General features: G+C 38.6%; 1 protein-coding gene across 3 annotated transcripts in view; it reads right to left on the minus strand.

Moving 5' to 3' along the window:
- Nucleotides 1–15,400, minus strand: part of LOC149191597 (RNA helicase family protein) — a 361,001-nt gene that overhangs the window by 314,740 nt on the left and 30,861 nt on the right. The gene's annotated exons all lie outside the window — the stretch shown is intronic.

Below are 15,400 nucleotides of genomic sequence, written 5' to 3' on the forward strand. Positions count from 1 at the left end.
TAGAAGATAGGAGTAACATTACAACCAGAAGGACGAGCAGTACCCATAGTTCTGCCATGGAGGACAAAGGTGAACAAGACCCCATGAAACTCTTGAAAGGGCTAATCCAAGGGCAGCAGCGAATAGCCCAATTGTTAGCACAGGAGCAACAGCAGATAGGACAGCAACACATGACATAATTTTGTGCCCGGGTCATGGGAAATCTAAACAACATAAGTAACAATGCTACAAATGGATTGAATTTTGGTGGCAAGACTTTTGCTAAAGGAAGCAGCGGCCACAATCTTGGCTATTTCAATACCTTTGCACATTATAACGCAAGGACAACCAATGGAAGAAATCATCAACCCCTACTTCCTCAAGTTTTAGACAAAAAAACAATGGCAACCCAAGTAACATCGAAATAGAATGGACTCTCTAATGAATACTTTTAGGGGTATGCAACACTAGGGGGAAATACATTGGCAGCGATGTCTTTTCAAGAGTATAGCAACAAAAAATACAACAATAGAACCAAGGGACAACATAATCATGATCTGATGTGCAACGTAGGTAAACTATGCATTCCCACTTTTGATGGATCATCAAGTGTTCAGCAAGGGCTTGGATACAAAAGTTGGACACTTGCTTCCAACTTAATCCCATGTTGGAAGAAGACATTATCAAATTTGCCACAATACACTTGGAAAGGTTGGCACATGACTGGTGGTACCATGGACTTGTCACCTTGGGGCACTCTAACATAACCTCTTATGTCGACTTCACCCAAAGTTTGATAGAATACTTCGATTGGAAGGATCCTGATAAACACTTTAGAGAGCTAGCACAGCTTAACCAAACTCGGTTGCCAGAGTCCTATATATCAGAATTCCAACAGTTAGCAATCATGGCGACGAATATTTCTAAGCAGAGTTTAGTTATGCTATTCATGGAGGGTTTAGCCGAACCACTACATGGGTGTTAGATTCCTTTAAAACCTAGTAACTGATTCATAATTTTCTAAGTATAAAAACCAGAAATACAAACGATTATTGCACTGGAAACTTAAATTGTAAATACACGAATTTTTCTAACCTAGCATGCACAGCAAAAAAAAAAAAATCAAAACACAAAACACATAGAACACTAGATATACCCAAGAAACCACAACTCTAAGGAAAACTTGCAACTCTACATGTCTTTTATTATCTTCAGTAAGAGGATTTTGATTTTCTTCAAAAAAATTACAACAAGTGAGAACCTCCCTTTCACCATAGGAGAACAGCGAATCAGCTCTGTGCATACGTGCGAACTAAAGGCTTCATTAAGGTTGTCTAAGCTGAGGCAATTCGACCCTCACTTGATCTTTGTCTCTTGGACGTTGAATCACTACGATTTGCTGAACCCTTGTAATATTCCTAATGGAAAAATTAACAGTGTATACCAAAACAATAAATTTGGAACAACAAATAAATGAATAACACAGACACAAATTAATACACAAATGGCACCAGCGAAATAATCTGAACCATTATTTGGGTACGTAAGGTGAGATGGAACAATAGAACCTAGGCTTACTAAGCAAGATGAGCAAAACCCAGAAATATGTTGATGACCCAAGTGGTAGAATACCCAATATAGTTATGATGCTAGTCCAGTAAATAAACCAATGCTAGCTGCCTACTAGAATGATGGTTTTTCCTTGAATATTTCCCGGATCAGCCTGAAATTTCACCCACCAACTCCTCTCCAAAAATCCGGAAAGGCTTTATCCTGCTTCCAAGAAGTGAAGAATCCCTCCAACTGGTGTGAGTGGCCCAACTAGTCAATTGGTGCATATTGCTGATAAAATTCCTTGCTAGAAGTAATCCTCAACTCCACAATTGAAGACGCCCCCAATCCTCAAAGATATGTTTGTGCAGGATTTGCCCAAAGAGGCCCACGCACTACCAGAAATAGGTGAATTATGCCCCCATAAACTCCATTGTCTTTTTCCTGCAAAATCCTCCAAAACTCTAGCTCCAAAGGGTAGGAATAAACCCCTCAACTCTCGCTCCCAAACCACTGAAGTTGGCCCAACCAATGAACCAATGTGCTTTGCCTCTATGCCCAGAAATGTGCACTGCAGAGTCAAAATGTTGAAGTTGACACCCTGTGGAAGCCCTACAATAGACTTCCCAAATTTTTAGCTAGGGGGATACTCGAAGTTCTCCGAAACCAGGTCAAGTTCCACCTAAAATCCTTGTGCTAAGCAAGACTCCAAGCTCTTGCGTTGAACAACTCACAAGAGGTCGAATTTCATAAGTGTGATGGTCAAAAGATTATGTGGAGTGCCCCCTCCTTGCTTTTAAATAGGCTTGGTCCCATAATCTCTCCTTGGTGGCCCCCACTTTGCCTCCAAAATCACAACTTCTCTCTAGTGGTGCATATTGCCTCCTTGTGGCCCCCACTTAAGCATGGGACCCACTTTACCCATGCCCCCTAAGTCCAAAAAGCGCCAAATTTTATCCCAAACCAGTTGCCTCTTTTCTCTAGTGACAAAATTGGGCTAAAGGCTATACTCCTAGCAACTCATGTGATAGGGATATTACAACCCTAGTCCTTTCCTCTCGCTAATCTAACACAATGCTTGTGCTCAACTGACTTCCCACTTACTCGCTCTATCTTCTATAATTTCAACCCAAACCCTAAAGTCACTTTCAACTACTGAGATTAGATCATGATGAGTTGAGATTAAATCATAAATTAGGAATTTTAATTTTTCCTAAGTCCAACTTTAGGAAATATTTAAATAATTTAATATTCTACTAAAGTGGTTGCCTTGTGGATCCCTCTGCTAGCCCTAGCACTTAGGCAAGCAAAACCCTTACTTCTCGACTCCAATCAACAATCCTTCTTAGAGAGGAAGGTGTTCTGCACTACACCCAACTTTTCTCCGAGGTAAACAAATCTACTCCCTAGAAAAGCCTTGGTTAGAATGTATGTTATCTGCTCCTGTCCGAGCAATATCCCTAATGTGATGATAACGTATGTCAATGTGCTTTGAGCGACCGTGAAACACTGGATTCTCAAAGAGTTTGATGCAGTTATGATTGTCATAATGGATCATGGAGGGCTCTAACTCTATCCAAAACAAGCCCACAAGAAGCTTCCTCAACCAAATAGCTTCCCACCCTACCAAACTAGCAATCATGTACTCGACTTCAGCGAAATCAATGCAACTAATCTTTGTTTCTGACTAAACCAAGAAATAGTTGTTGATCCAACACTGAATGCGCATCTTGATATGCTCTTCCTCTCTGTGGAGCTCCCTGCCCAATCTGCACCAGTGAAGCCCTCAAGCCTCATCTCATCAACCTACCTATATCACAATCCATACACGTGATTGGTTGCAACCCAATGAGCTTTGGTAGACTCAACCATAGACTGGATCAAAGAGTTAACTGCAAAACATATGTCTAGTTGCTTGTTCGCCAAATACATCAGCGACCCTATCAATTGTCGGTAAATTGAAGCATCTACTCACTCTAATCTAGATGTATCTACCTTCCTCTAGTTTGTGACTAGAAGCATGGTCATGGGTCTGCAATCCTACATGTGGAATCTCCTCAGAATCTTCAAGACGTACTTGCCCTGCCCCAAGAAGATCTCACCATTACCCTACTAAACCTCCAACCCAAGGAAATAGTGCATCAGCCCCATATCTTTCATCTCAAACTCGCCTGCAAGATCTCTCTTGCACTCCTGGATGAGCTTAACTATGCCTGTCAAAATCAAATCGTCCACATATAGCACCAAAATAAGCAGCTCACCTCTAACAACAATGCAGTAGAGATTGGGGTCCACTTCACACTTGGTGAAGCCCAATCCCTAAAGGTAATTGTCTATCTGAGCATACCATGCCCATGGAGCTTGTTTGAGCCCATACAAAGCTCTCTTGAGTCTTCAAACATGAGTCTCCCTGTTGCATGTCTCAAATCCCTCTCGTTGCTCAATATAAATCTCTTCTTTGACAACCCCATTGAGGAATGTTGTCTTAATGTCCATTTGGTGGATCCTTGTTGATTTTAGGTATGTTCTATGCTAGAGAAATTTATTTAATTTCTTTTCCATATTAGCAATCACATCAGCATAAAGTAAACTGCAAATAAAACATAAATATAAATCGTAAAAGACAAGCCAAGACAAGAGAACACAAGATGTGGCGCAAGCTAGGGACAAACCCCACAATGTGTGGGGAGACCCTTGATCAATTCTTCTTTTATGTTCTTCAAAGTTCAGCAGAGAAAGAGAGAGATAGTACATTTACAAAAGAAGTCAACATTTTGACTTATCTAGATCTAGCATAGATCATTTCTTATAACGATGAGATTAGTTGAAGACATTCTGCTTCAACTGATTCTCCAAGGTGACTCCTTCACCTATCATCGTTCTGCATCTCGTCCATTTGTTGCACCTCACTGTGTAGCACCATCATGCTGCATCATGCATCATCATACTGCTCATGATCTCATACATCACGCTGCCCATGCACATGCTGCCCATGATCTCATACATCATGTTGCCTTTGCATCATGTTGCCTTTGCATCATGTTGCCCATGATCTCATTTATCATGTTGCCCATTCATCATGCTGCCCATGATCTCATACATCATGCTGCCCTTACATCATGTCAATGGTACCCAATACTACACTGTAAAATCTGCACTAATGAAGGCTTACGATCACCCAATCAAGCCTCCAAATTCGCTCCCACAGGCTGCCCAACAATCTGATCCAAAACTGGTACAAATTGTTGTTCCAATCTGTTTTCGCTGTTGTTCCTAATTGTGACTGGTTAGGGCATCCATACGCTGCAACGGCCCTTAACCAAGTCACCAAACAGCCTTCAAAAACTGCGGCCTACCCTTGTATAAGTCCTCTGCATCCACGCTGTTGATTAGGGCTTAATCTAGCCCCAAAACAGTTCCACGCAATGCCTTTTCTATGGGGTTAGGGCCTGCAGCCTACCACAAGTGGCTTCCTGTACCTACGGCCTACTGAAACAGAGTTTCCAGCCCACACATAATATTCAAAACAGCCCAGAATTTGTCTCCTTTATTGTGGCCTTTCTGCTCGTTAATTTTCACTCCAAAACAGTCATAGAAGTGACCTAAACATCCCTTCTTCCTTCACTGGAAATGCCCTTACTTTGACTGCAACTAGGGTAAGGCTAGATCAGCCTCTAAAACAACGTATTCTCCTCTAGATCTCTCTGTCCACAAAACCCAAACACGTGGAGAGAGATTACAAAAGATGTGTCTCCAAATGTCTTCAAGTCCTCTTCTATTTATACTAAAAACGAAGAGGTTGAATAGACATGACGTTTGGGCTTCTAGAGCCTACATAAGATGTTGTTCGGCTTGATAATAATTCCATAATCAAAATAAATTCATATCTCCATAAATAGTTATCGGAATCGGATGATCTTTAGATCAATCCTACACCACTCAAAGAGAGGGATCCAATAAAGATATCAGCTGCCATAAATAAGATGACCCACATAAACCTACTAAACCTCCAACCCAAGGAAATAGTGCATAAGCCCCATATCTTTCATCTCAAACTCGCCTGCAAGATCTCTCTTGCACTCCTGGATGAACTTAACTATGCCTATCAAAATCAAATCGTCCACATATAACACCAAAATACGCAGCTCACATCTAACAACAATGCAGTAGAGATTGGGGTCCACTTCACTCTTGGTGAAGCCCAATCCCTAAAGGTAATTGTCTATTTCAGCATACCATGCCCATGGAGCTTGTTTGAGCCCATACAAAGCTCTCTTGAGTCTGCAAACATGAGTCTCCCTGTTGCATGTCTCAAATCCCTCTAGCTACTCAATATAAATCTCTTCCTTGACAACCCCATTGAGGAATGTTGTCTTAATGTCCATTTGGTGGATCCTCCACCCCATTTGTGCTGCAATAGCCATGACAGACAAATATCTAGTCACTAGAGCAAAGGTCTTGTTGTCGCCTCGCTTACATACTTGAGTTAATGTGGGGAAAGTCCTCAACCCCACTAGGTGTGGCCTTGGTGACAAAGTTCAAAGAAGGGGTCATCACCTAATCCCAACTCTCTCTGTCTAGGCTCTCTCCTAGCTAAAGCCAAGTGGGGTGGACCCTAAAAAGGTTTCTAAAGAGCACTTGCTAAAAGTAACAACTCCTAGAATATAATCAGTAAGTTAATTAGAGCATCAACCATTCAATAACTTGAGATATAACTTGAAGCAATAAAAAGGTTTAGCAAGTACAAACGATCATGAGCATGTAATCAACATCAGAAGTAGATATATCAAAATGACTCTATAATATATCCTACAAGGCAAATGTAAGTGGACCAGTGCCAAATATAATCTTGCAAGAAATTAAATGTATGCTCAAATAAATAAAAGTACTTGCAATGAAGGAGATGTCTTCAAGATACAACAAGATCAAATGGAATGAAAGTTGCAAGACAAGTGTTAGATCAACCAGTAGCAAAACTATGATATGATGGCACAATTTTGAAAGGAATAAAATTGAGAGCTTGCAAATAAAGATTGCTTGTACTTGAGAAAAGGAAATATGCTCACAATGATACAAAACTTTAAACTTGATTCAAATGGGCATAAGCAAAGTACAAGAACAAATTAAACTACTTGAAAGTAAATGAGATGTAAGTGCTTTCAAAATATTTTGCATGCATTTGAGAAAGAGCTCTCATAGTGAGATGTTCAATGAGATGCCAACTTCAAATGCATGCAAGAAGAAACTTTCAAAATTTGTATGGTGTTCGTGTATTCTTGGTTGATTTTAGTTAATGCCTATTCTAGGGTGATTTCTTCCCCTCAATTCCTTCAACTTGGTAAAGAGTGAGGTGAATTGCAAGAAGGCTAGGATGAGGAGGCACTTCTCTTTTATTAACGATGCCCAACTAGGCTTCAAGACAACCCACGTGCCTTCATTCCTACAAAGGACTTGGCCACAAGAGAATTGTGAAGACAAGCTCAACACATTCCTTCATTCATTCAATGTGATGATAACGTTGGGATATTGATGATAACCTTTATTCAAAACTCAAGTCAAGGAAATTGAATGAAAGCTAGGGAAGCTTGTCCTAAATTTCTATCAACCATGCTTATGCTTAGAGGTTAATTTTAGAAGTGCAATGGAGATGCAAATGAATAGATGTGTCTTGCAAGTAGAGATAGTGTCTCAAATTTGAAATGCCACAAAATGGTTCAAGTAAATGTGTTCATTCACAACTAAGGCAATAAATACTTGCATTAAAGAATTGAAATGAAACTCAAATGATGTCAAAAGATAGATGAAATTAAAATCACCAAATTTACATGAATATGAAGCAATATTAGCATGTGAAAATGAACATTCATGAAAACTATGAAATAGTTACATGAGAGGACATATACATCAGCAACTAAATAGATTCTATCAACTACAAGAAATCAGATCTAAAATTCTCAAATGAACAATGTAAAGTGAGAAATAGAATCACTAAACTAACCCAAGGTAAGATTGTGAATTGCTAGATCTAAAGCATGTAAAAATGAGAACAAAAATGCTAGAAATTAAGAAAATTAAATCTACTTGAAGGAAAGAAACAAAACTCAAACAAGCATACAAAGGATCTTCTCCCAAAAAGAGAGAGGGGTGGGATGCCAAGAGGATAATCCTCAAGCTCCCTCAAAGAAACTTTTTGTTTTATTATTGAATATGAAGCCCTCTAATGGGAATGAGGGACTTAGGCTTTGAGGCGAGTTTGCAAAGAGCAAATACTCCTCAAATAAACTTCATGAAAATAGAAGATCAAATACATATCCTATGGTAAAATACAATAAGAAGCCTCCAAATGGGATACTTCGCTTTCCTCAAGGTATACAATCTTGATTTCTCAACTCATTGGTCTTCAAGAGGAAATATTTCACATAGGAAAAAGAGATAAAAGAAATGCCTATAAGAGAAGAGCTTGATGGACAAGAAGGCTGCAACAATGTATTCTTTGATCCTCAAACAAAGTCCTTCAAATGAAGCTTAAACAAGCCCTCAAATCCTCCTAGAGGACTACAGAAGGCATGAGAGAAACACAAATTATATTAATGATTATTCACAAATAGTAATATACATTATGAAACAAGTGTATTCAACAAGAGTAGGAAGAGACTTCTTCTCTTGCTCAAGCAAGGAAAAGCTAAGCCTTTCCTATGAGCTTCTCAAAAGCTAGATGGCATCAAATAAAGCACATAAAATAGATCAAGAAAGCTGAATTTAAATTTGTGACTTTAGCAAACAATAGTAGAGAAACCCCCCTTCTTCAAATTCGCTTGATAAGCCCTTGAGAGAATGCTTGCCTGATGTGAATTCTTACAACCTTCGCCTTGAGAGTGAGTTCATTCAGCTGATAATTTACCCCACACTCAAGTTTATTTCCAACGCAAAATAACTTCTACACACTTCAAGAAAACATTAGCATCACAAGGGGCTAGATTGAGCAATGAGAGAAGAGGCTAGATGTCCAACCAAGAACATTCTAGTGCTCGTCACTCTAGAGCATCTCTCTAGGCCAAAAATCAATACAAGATAACTTGCATAAATCAATCCACAAATACAGCAAATGAGCTAATATATTTGACTTCAAAAAATGTAGAGAATGAAAACACAAATGAACAATTTTACCTCAAAGATAGAAGAACAACATCATATCAAGAATGAACCCCCAAAGTCTTGACTTTATTAGCATGGAAAAGAAGTGAGGGCAAAATCTTGTAGAGTTTCCCCAAGCAGAATAGCTCATGTAAAGGTGATACAATAGGAGCCCAAGGCTCATTCAAATAGGTAAATGGGATCAAATCCCAATGTAGATACCAAATGCCTAGTGGAGAGGGAGGCAATCCCAAGAAGGCAAGTCGAAATCCAAGAGTGAAATCCAATGCCAAGTTTGAAGCTCGAAATCTGGTACGTGGGTAGCGTGCTCTTTTTCCATATACGTTTTACTTGAGGTTGCCATGTGTGAAGAAGGTAGGTGAAGATGGAGCCAACTCTCAACAAATCCTCAATAATGGACCATGTGATGACACCTCTCAAAGAACCAAACAAATTTGTCATGCATAGAGATTCCATGTATGAAATGCATGTATCTAGACTAGTTGTTGCGTGGAGCTGAAGTAGGTAATTTTGTACAAGTGTGAGGAGTAGTGGAGTATAGTGGAGACAATACTCTACTAAACTCTCAATCAAATATCCCCTCAAATATTCTCCATCATTCATGTATCTCTAAGAGATTTTGAGTTTCCATGTCACCAAATCAAATCCCTTGATCTGGCCCACAAACTCAACTTCCTCAAGTGCAATAACTCTTGTGATGAATCAAGTGCCATATCATCATTTGACTATCCCTTGACTTGCCCTTTCACTTGAGTGAATTTCCAAGCCATTTCCACGTCAATTAGCATGTGGAAATATCATTTATTTTCTCCACTTTATTATTTTCTTGGTTATTTTATTGCCACATTTTCCCCAAGACTTAGGAAAAATGGGTTTTGAGGGTCTATCAAAGATTTTTTACCCCTCAAAGTGTGTCTTAGTAGAAAGTTGAAGTGTAAAGGTCTAATTTTGATTACTCATACCCCCTACAACTTCTCTAGATGAAGCGAACAAAGTTGCTTCTACAAATAATTACTCCAGAAGACTTGGAATATGAAATTATCCATTGAGGATATAAATATTATATTAAACAGTGTTGAAAATATCGGTATCAGGAAAATATCGGCGAGGGTCTAGAAAATATCTTATCAGCGATATCAGCGAAAATATCGACAAAATATCAGCAAATATTGGCAAGCATAAAAAATGCATAATATATTCATTTTTTTCAGATTTTTAAACATATAAAGCAATAACAACATGAAATAAACACACTAGCACATAAATATGAAGAAAGCACTGATATATATGATGTCAAATAGAAATGATACATCAAAGGCAATACCAAATCCTGCTGATCCCTGATAATTGTCCATTCAAGGACTCAAATGTGGAGAACCAATACAAAATAACATCACATATATAAAAGTATCTTATCATCATGAGTTATATGTAGCATAACAAATAAAACTAGCAAGCTAGCAGCTATCTATCTGAAATCACCGCCCTCTCCCCCTTTTACGGGTAAACATGATGGGTTGTTTGCTAGGCCTGCCCCTAGTAGTAGAAGGCCTTGACCCTGCCTCTACACCTAATGTCAAATAATGAGTGCTAGGTATGGGGCTATGCTCTCCTATATCTATAGCAGATGGTGTTGATGTTGATGCTCCCGCAGTGTCCTCCTCCTCCTCCTCCTGCTCCTCCTCTGAGTGCTGCTGCTCTTCCGAGTCGTCCTCCTCTTGCCACCCTTGTTCTAATGGATCATCTGCCACTGGCTTTAACCATGAAGGTGACTCCTCCAAGATGGGCTCCTCAAACTCCACCCTCCACTGAGACAATACATCAATATTGTCTAAGGAAATGGCATCTAGATCCATTGGTTATTCTATTTGCCTCACTCGAAGTCGGATGTTATAATGCACATACACCAAATTGTTGAGGTGTGCGAACTCCAACCTGTAAGAGTGTCAAAAAAAGTAATGACTCTTGACTCTTGACACTTGAAGGTCATAAATTAAAAATTAAAAATTACAATAAGTGTAATTGCTCAACTAAAGGTTGGAGCTCAAAGTTATACCTGTTGCGCTTTTTTGCATGTATTTTCTCAAATACACTCCAATTGCGCTCACACCCTAAAGAGCTACATGTTTGACTCAAGATTTGTATGGCCAATTTCTGCAAATTTGGTGCCCTTGCACCATAGCTTCGCCACCAAATATCTACAACAAAATAATGAAATAAAAAATTCAAAAACTTAAAACATAATTAAACTTTCAAAAAAGTTACATAATTGAATTTAAAAAAAAAATAGAATTATAAGTAAGGAAATTCTAAATTGAAAATTCTAATTTCTAATGAGTGATGACTTGTCACTTACGTGACATGAAGAGGGTCCTTTCCCTAATAGCATCATCAAAGCCAAATAGGCCAACACAATCCCGATAACACTGTATCCCACGATTGATTTTGCTACGAAGCTCAGGATCAGGTACCATCCTCTGAATACAGGAATGGAGCCCTTCCATCACCTCGCCATCAAAATCAAAGCCACATTTGTATGAAAATGCGGGGTTGAGAAAGAGTGTTGCTGCATGAATGGATCGATGAAGCATCCTTGTCCACCAACTATCAATCACACATCCCATAACATCATCTACCTATCAAGGCCAACAGAACCCTTGTCTACATAATAAGAACGAATGGCCTCCTTGGCCCTATCCATGCCCTCATACAAATAAGCCATTGCAGGCTTCTCCCCATCCACCAATCTGAGAACTTTTCCTATAGGTTCACTAACTACGCATGCTTCTTCTACTCCACACCAAAACGTCTCAAAGTACACCATTTTTGCAATGGCTTTCTCGTCCTGTCTCCTGTTGTATCTACAATTACGCCAATCATCAGACACAAACATTTGCTTCAACTCGAACTGACATCGAAGCAAAGACTAAAGAGTAATAAAGTTTGTGGCAAAACGTGTGATCGCATGACGCCGCAACTCCTTGTTTCTAGTGAACCTCCTCATGAGGCTAAGAACAAAAGCATGGTTATAAATAAACTTGGGGACGCTCCTAGCCATATCAACCACCTCCTTAATGAAGGAGAGTTTCCCCATATCCTCAAGCAACAAATCGAGACAATGTGATGTACACGGAGTCCAGAACAATGTGGGATGCCTCTCCATAAGCATCTTGCCGGCAAACACATAATTAGCTGCATTGTCTGTTATGACTTGCACCACATTCTGCACACCAATCTCCCGAATGAACCCATCTAACAACTCACATATCGTTGCTGCATCTTTGATATGTTCTGATGCATCCAACAATTTAATAAACATGGTACCTTTAGGCCAATGTACCAAGAAATTTATAAGGGTCCTACCCTTTCCTATCTGTCCAACCATCAGACATCACTGTGCATCTAGTAACTTCCCATGTCTTTTTCAACTCCGCCAATCTAGAGTTGATGTCCTGCTTTTCTGCTTGAAGAATTGGCCCCCGCAACTCCTCATATGTGGCACTTTTGTACCCTGGGCCCACAACAGCAATGGCATCACACGTTGGCTGCCAAAATGGATTGGTTTTGGTGATGCTGAGAGGTAAGTCGCTCCAGAAAATACACCTCCCCATGACTCTATCTGCTTCTTGCTTCTCCTTTATTTTTAACAAGCGATTTTATGCCAGGTTGTGCTCCAGGTCCTGTTCGTGGAACAAAAAATGATGGCCTTGCACTAGCAGTAGCAAGTGATGATGTGCCAGTGCCAGCTGTGTAGCCCCTCCCACTACCCTCAACATCAAAATCAGGAGAAGATATCCTAAAAGATCTACCTGCACGTTCAACTTTGTTTCTTTCTGCCTCTTCCTTCTTTCTGTCTTTTTCATCAATTGCCTCAAGAGCTTTTTGTATAAGCTCCGGACTAGAAACCGTACATCCCAACATCATGTCCATTGAGTCTAGCAAGATGGTATTTCAGTCGTGTAACCCCACCTGTCATCCTAGTCCCACACAATTTGCATGTAAGATATGCACGATTTGTCCCACCATCAAGGTTCCCATACTCCCGAAATGGGTCCAAGGCTTTTGGCATATTTGTATTTTGTAGTGGGCTAACTTAAACCTAGGGCACCAAAAAAAATTGGAATTAGTAACTTAATAAGTAATAACCACATCATTTTACAAAATGGTTGTTTTGCTACATTATTTGCAATTTTGCAATGTGAATTGAAAATTGAAAATTCAATGAAAAACCATAAATGACAATAAGAGGGTGTATTTGAAAGTTTAAAAAAAAAATACAGTTGCTCTCGAATATTAGAGAAATCTTTAAGGGAAACACCAAGTAGATAATCATGGCTACATGAATAAACAACACTGTCAATAAGAGGAGGAATACGTTTCACTTCGAAGGCATTACACAACATCCAATATTGAGCACATCATTTCATAAATTCATACATAGAAATAGGCAAACGGTAAACCTACCTCACTGTTCACATTGCACAATAAGAAACTAATTTCTAAGGTGAAGAAACCCTTGTGGGGTTTTGCCTTGGTCTCCGACCAATCCTGGTGTCTCTATGTGTGAATGCTTTTCTTCTGATGTTCCTTTATTTCTGTTGCACTGTCGATAATGTTGTTCTTTCTAAATTGCATTTGATGATAATATGATGATGTTATGTGGTGAATCAATATGTAAATGGTAAATGTACATATGAATGCAATTATCAAAGCAAAGAACAATATGGCCCTAAGAAAAATTAACGAGTCCCCCTTCCAATCCATCTGTAGCTTGTGGGCAATCAAGCAACATTGGTGTGCAAATGCAAGATCTTGACAATTTGAATAATGATCTTGCATTGCAAGATCAAGAGGAAACGCCAATCGCTAGTTCTCATATAATTGGTGATCGACAGGAAATGTCAGATTGTAACAAATTCCATCAACGTGTTTCTAGCATGCACCAGTTTGATGAAGCTCTCATGGATGTTCAGACTAATATTAGCCATGTGACAGATTCGGGGAATAATGATAGTAATATTTCATCTTCAGGAAATGTCTCTGTAATAGCACAGGATCCTGGAAATGGAAATTCCTTATTGTCTAAAGATTATGCAGATTTAAGAGCCTCATTAAAGACAATTGAACCTGGTATTCTAACTTATTTTACAGAGGAACATAATTGTTTGTTGAAAAAGCAAGATTCCAAAAGTCTTTTGCACAGTAAAAAGGTGAGAATTTGGAAGCAGTACTTGAGGCATGTGAGAATCATTTATCATACCATTGGCACGGGAGCACTTGCTTCTTAGAGCTCTTAAGGTTTCAAGAAGACAAAGTTCCTTCAAAAGGAAAAAATTGTATCTTCTCAGATCCAAAAGTTCATCTCAGAGCAAGCCTATGAATCTAACAAAGCATGATAAAAGATTGCTTACGTCACCAGATATTTTTGCACCTAAAGGGAAAAAAAGAGGATTATTGTAGTTGATCGGGAAGCACCATTTGTTGGAAATAAACCTGAAATTAATGTTGCTAAAAATATGCCAAACGGAAAGTATTGTCTTGATCAGTGTTACTTGGGAGGGGGAGCAAAAGTGGGGAGCAGGAGCGAAAACGGGTGCGGGAGCAACATTTTCAGAAGCTCCCGGTTTGGGAGCGAATCCCGGAGAGTTTTTTATATAATATATATATTTTTTATATTTTGCTACATATATGTCAACAAAAACATGTAGAATGACCAGTTAGATATAAAAAAACATAGATTTAACCCTATTACAACAATCATATAGAAGTTATAATCTTCATCAACCACATCCACAAGTTAGTAACATAGTAACATACAACATATTGAGTCTCATGATTCATCAATCTTAAAGTTTCAAGCTTTCAAAATTCAATGAATAACATTTATCATCATTGATCGCCAAAGTTGTACTTGTAAGCTAAGTGTAACCATTACAACAAATAATATCTAACATGAAATCAAATGTTATAAAATGAAATGAAATGAAACAACTTTCAACTTTCATGAAGCATCATATTCATAATTCATTACTAATGAGTTATAATTGCCAACTTCAAACTTAAATTGCCATATATTGTTTAAAAAAATATCATAATAAATATGAAAGAGCCAATAGTTATAAAAACTACTAGAAACTAGAAAAGACAAGTAAATCTATTATCTATTGCTTATGCTTGGGCCTCTTGCCACCATGAGAAATGTCTAATTTTTTAGTCTTGTTGGAAAATTGGGATCTTTGTCATTAATATCACCATCTAAGCATTAATATCCAGAGATATCTTTGTCATTACCTCTGTATTTGTATAGGGATCTTTGTCATTAATATCACCCTCTAAGAATTAACATAAGATAGAAAAAGCATAGCATGTCAAGTCAAGATTTTGTTTGAGTGATGCGCACATTTTTAGGAGGGTTATGATAGAGGAGTTCGACAACCAATGTCACTAACATCGAGGTACATAGAGGGATTGGTGCTCTCGATTAAATACGAGTTCCATACCCTAATACATGACAAAATTCAATGGAAACATTGCAATCCCACAATGCTGAAATCCTGAAAAACTAATAAGTCTGCCGGATTTTGAATGAAATCTAAAATTCTACTTTCTCCATATGAAATCCAATGAGGTCGGAACCACTCTCAAACATCCTGAGTCATTTCATGGTAATGTTAAAAATTTAAGTAAAAGGATGAAAATGAGGATTAAGGAGAAT

Source organism: Pinus tabuliformis, chromosome 2_2 (genome assembly GCF_031772625.1).
Source record: "Pinus tabuliformis cultivar Carrire ecotype Pingquan chromosome 2_2, CPIR1, whole genome shotgun sequence".
Lineage (NCBI taxonomy): Eukaryota > Viridiplantae > Streptophyta > Pinopsida > Pinales > Pinaceae > Pinus > Pinus tabuliformis.